The 4,995-nt window shown below is 48.8% G+C and overlaps 1 pseudogene; it reads right to left on the bottom strand.

Moving 5' to 3' along the window:
- Positions 1 to 3,438: 3,438 nt before the first annotated feature.
- Positions 3,439 to 4,380, bottom strand: LOC103349664 (lung adenoma susceptibility protein 2 pseudogene; annotated as a pseudogene).
- Between the last annotated feature and the right edge of the window lie 615 nt (positions 4,381 to 4,995).

Consider the following 4,995-nt stretch of genomic DNA (forward strand, 5'->3'; position numbering starts at 1 on the left):
CTGGCCTCTTCCCTAAGAGATGGCTGAGGAAGGCAAGGAAGGAATCTGAGTTCCAGAATGACCACATGGGAGAAAAATTGACCTTCACTGCTTACCTCAAGACTTGCTTATGAGGAAAACCAAGCAACAAGCAAACAAAACAATGCCTGAGTTATTTAGGCCTGGATCGCTTTGTTACTGCAGCTCAGACTAACACGGACAGACCAGAAACAGTTGAGACAGAGTATGTAGAGCTGAACTCTAAGATTTGGGCAAAACATGGCCTGTGGGGGAGGGATAGAAATGAGGCTGGGAGTCACTCAGGGTCCGTGGTTTAGAATACAAGGTGCCTGGGATGGCTGTGGCACTCCCACAGGGCATGGGGGATCTGGAAACCAGGCAGAAGGGCTATCTGAAGAGGGACAAGGGTGGACTGGGTCAGAGGTAATCCACTAGATTTGAACATGGTGAGTGTCCAGAATCAGCCCGTAGGCATTCTGGTCTGGCTGGAAAACGCACGAGAGCATTCCCGACATGGAAAGCCAAGACACTGTGGCAAAAAAACATATCCTACATGAAGGATCTCAATGAGTGAGACCCCAGTGGAAAGAAGGGGGAAAAAGTACATCAAAGAAGGAGGTACTTTTCTCTGAAGGGAGGAGAGGACTTCCACTTTGCTTATGGCCTTGTCTGAATTCTGACAGAGTTTGTCAGTTCAAAAGGCTTCTATAGCCTTGGCAGCTCGTGTCAAGAGCCTTGGGTGATCGCTGATGTCCTACATAAAAGTGTTAATTGTTAAATGAACAACAGGAGTCACTGTGCCACTAACTTCCCATGCAGGACCTCAATGAGTTGTATTATGAGAGTTAAAGTAAAAATTGTTCTCAAAGGAAAAAAAAATGAAGTTAACTTCAAGATGCAAAGACTTTGAACAGCCCTCATCTTGACTGTTGAACAGTTTTTTCTTGCAAATTGTTGAACTCTTAGTATAGAGTTGGTCTTCTGTGTATAAAATTCATTACAAATGGATCTTAGTGGAGAATGGGACTGGGAAGGGGAGAAGGAGGAGGAGTGGGAGTGTTGGTGGGAGGGTGGGTATGGTGGGAAGACTACAACCTAAAGTTGTACTTATGACATATGTGGAGTTTACATTCCTTAAATAAAAGGTTTCTTTGGGAAAAAATAAACTAAAATAAAATTACAAAATGGTGAGTGTCAGATGCCAGTGAGATTTCCAGATGCTGTTCATCAAGGCGTTCACAAAGTGAGTCGTAGCTGGGGTCAGGGTGATAGGTCTGACCATCTTTAACACTCAAGTTCACAGAAATACATGACAAGAAGAATAGAAGGAGAAGCCTGACTTGAGGAAGAAGTGTGCAGATGCCACTACGTAAGTGATGGGCAAGGGAGAGGCGTCTGGGAGAGAGGGCAGCAAAGAAGAGTCAGGTTAGAAGCCAAGGGAGGGGGCCCAGTGCCGTGGCGCAGTAGGTTAAGGTTAATCCTCCACCTGTGGCGCCGGCATCCCATATAGGAGCTGGTTCGAGACCTGGCTGCTCCACTTCTGATCCAGCTCTCTGCTATGGCCTGGGTAAGCAGAAGATGGCCCAAGTGCTTGGACCCCTGCACCCATGTGGGAGACCGGGAAGAAGCTCCTGGCTCCGGATCAGCTCAGCTCCGCCCGTTGTGGCCACAAAGGCCATTTGGGGAGTGAACCAATGGAAGGAAGACCTATCCCTCTGTCTCCCCCTCTCTCTGTCTGCAACTCTACCTCTCAAGTAAAATAAAATCTCTTAAAAGCAGCAGCAGCCAAGGGAGGAAAGGGCATGGGCCAGCATGGCAGGCCGTGGGGAGGCGGAGCCTGGGCGCTGGCCTCGGAGAGGGCCTGGGCTGCATTTCAGGGATTAGGGCGCAAGTGAGTACTGGAGAGTAGAGGAGAAACTGCCATGCCTGGGCGAGAGGCAGGAACTGTCCTGATGGGGCTGGCTGGGTGGGAGGGGCACAGGTGTGATGCAAGGGGAGGCAGCCAAAACTCCAAAGCAGGCTCAGAAAGCCAAGTCCCCTAAAGGCCCCACATGACAGCGAGTCTTTCACACAAACTGGGGCAGCTACTTTGATGAGGCCCCCCCAATGCTAGTGCCACCGCAAGCGTGCCTTAGAGACCACAGGGAGAAGGCTCTCACAGTCAATTATCGTCCGGGTATTCCTCCCTCATCATGGAATCTGGCAGGCCTCGGGGTGCTGTGCTCTAGCTCAGGGTCTCCACTCTTCAGATGAAAGAGCGGCTCTAACTCTGTTTACGTTAGACAAGATTAATGTGTCCCCTCCACGTTTCTCAGAGACAGCTTTGGGTCTGTCCGGAGTTGAGTCATTAACTGTATCTGCCCGAGTGCTCAGCTGCAGGGTGGTGGATACAGCATCATCCAATTTTGACAAAAAGCAGCTGCAGCCGTCTTGTTTCCAGTGCAAACTCACTTGTGGATGGAGACCGCAGGGAAGGGGGTTGAGGGGGGTTCTGGGAGAGTCAGGATTAAGAGGGAGGAGAGGTACAGTTTTGGGACATGCTCAGTTGGACTTGCCCCAAACAGTAGAGTTAGAAACATGCCAGGGGATTCCAATTCAATCCCATCAAGGTGGCATGTACCAATGCCATCTCACTAGTCCAAATGATCAGTTTCAGTTCATAATTGATCATAATGATAGGATTAAGAGTCAAAGGGATCACATAAACAAGACTAGTGTCTGCTATTACTATCTGATAGAATTAAAAAGGAGAGAATGCTCCAACATGGGAAGTGGGATACACAGCAGACTCATAGAATGGCAGATGTCCTAAACAGCACTCTGGCCTCAGAATCAGCCCTTAAGACATTCGGATACGGCTAAAAAGCCCATGAGAGTATTTCAGGCATGGAAAGCCAAGACCGATGGCAGTCAGAGCCATGGAAGAGGTGTTTGAACGCAGAGAGTGGGTGGAAAGGTGGCTCCGCCCTCAGACAGCACTTTCTGGAGGAGGCCGAGTTGGAGCTGATCTTGAGGACTTAGGTGTGTGTACACTTACACACACACACACACACACACACACACACATGGTTTACAGGGGCTACCTCGAGGACAACAAGAGCATTCCGGGGCAGGATCATTTGATACGTCAACACATAAAGGCAGAGAATTTCAGGACACGAGGATTCAGAGTTGCAGGAGTTCTGGGTCCAGATGCTCACAAACTTTGCTGTGTTCAGTGCACCTGAGCAACTTGGGAAGACCTCAACAGCTCAGGCCACACCCCTGCCCTGGGCGTCAGGAGCGAGGCTGGGGGGGGGGGGGGAGGCGTGCTCAGCTGGGGTCAGGGGTCAGGCTGCTCCTTCATTAGCTGCACAACCAGCTGGAGGCCTGTTTCCAGGAAGGGACGGAGCGTGTCTTTCTATTTAGTGTAGTGACATATTTTTCCTCTTCACGTTTTCAGAGACTGCTTCCTACTGGTATCCTGGTCTCTGAGGTGAGATAAGGGGGGTACGAGGTCTTTTGAAGTGCTGTTGTAATAGGAATCATACTTTCCTTCAAACTGTAATGTAGAGAAATCCTCTTCTGAAATCTGCTTAAATCTACTTTTCTCTTTGTTTTATTCTGATCAAAACTTTCTTGTTCCGCCTGAAGATTCAATAACATTGGTTTCAGGGTTTCAGCAGGATGGAGATGGCTGCTTCCAGAAAGCCTGCCACTCTGATCATCATTTAAGAAGTCTGCCAGGACCAGATTAGCACCCTTTGCCCTTGAACTTCGTTGTGGACTATCTTCAGCATGAGCAAGGGGAGATTCACAAGGAGCAGGAATATGTTCCCATGATCTTTCTACTTCCAGTTTATCTAACGAGCAAGAACTGTCATCATCGTTCACAGATAATTCTTCAGGGCACTGCTCCAGAGTTCCCCTGGCCTTTAGAATAAGCAATTCAATTCTGCCACCACATCGCTTTCCATTTTTATTTGGGTGTACGACAGGAGTAACTGAGTTATCCTTGCCCATGGGAGTGGAGGATTCTTGGAAATTTGAATTCTGGTCAGTGTTCAGCGAACCCCGTCTTCCAATTCATTTTCTTGTTTTTCTTGCCCATTCGGTGACCATTGTCTGGTTTATAAATACAGCTGGAAGGCTGTCACGTATCTGTAGAGGCTTCATCAACGTTCATTTTCCCAGCGCTTGCACCTGCATGTATTTGACTGAGATCAACATCATCAACACAGGCCTGTAGCGCCCAAAAAGCAGAACTGTGCCGTCTACGTTTATGGTGAAACGCGTCATCAGCATTAGAGGACTTGCTAGCACTCGGGCTGCAACTTGCCAGGAGAGAAGAGACGGAGGGTTTCTGAGAACAAGCCTGTGTTTTGTGTTTGATTTTGCCATGGCTTCCTCAAAATCTGTTGTTTTTCTTTCATTCCCCTTAAAGGCCACATCTCCCCCATACATGCTTCAGTTTAAATCCCCAGAAGAAAACTCATCATGCAAAAGCCCAGGCCTCATACCGGCCAGGAGATGCGAAGAGCAAGCGGGACACAGACACACAGCCCCACCCCAAGCTCTGCTGCCTGCCTGCAACCTCCTCCACCGTCACAGGGCATTTTTTTTTTCAAAGTGGGCTGAGGTGTAAGATTTGTGCAGGAAGAGACGACTAGAAAAGTAGACAGGATCTAAGTCATGGATAAGTTGGATGAAAGGTTAGGGAAATTGGAATGTTTTTATTAGCATAGAGTCATTGGAGGGTCGGGAGAAGAAGAGCTTTGTCAAAGTCGTTATGAGATGTGATCTAAGAACAAACCCTGTGGATCAGTCTGTTGACCGGAAATAGAATCAAAGGGGCTGACACTGTGGCAAAGCAGGCCAAGCCTGCAGTGCTGACGTCCCATATGGGTGCGGGTTCGAGTTTTAGCTGCTCTGCCTCCAATCCACCTCTCTGCTATGGCCTGAGAAAGCTCTAGAGGATGGCCCAAGTGCTCGGGCCCTGCACCTGTGTGGGAGACC

Source organism: Oryctolagus cuniculus, chromosome 14, assembly GCF_051225735.1.
Source record: "Oryctolagus cuniculus isolate XC-2025 breed Fujian yellow rabbit chromosome 14, ASM5122573v1, whole genome shotgun sequence".
Classification (NCBI taxonomy): domain Eukaryota; kingdom Metazoa; phylum Chordata; class Mammalia; order Lagomorpha; family Leporidae; genus Oryctolagus; species Oryctolagus cuniculus.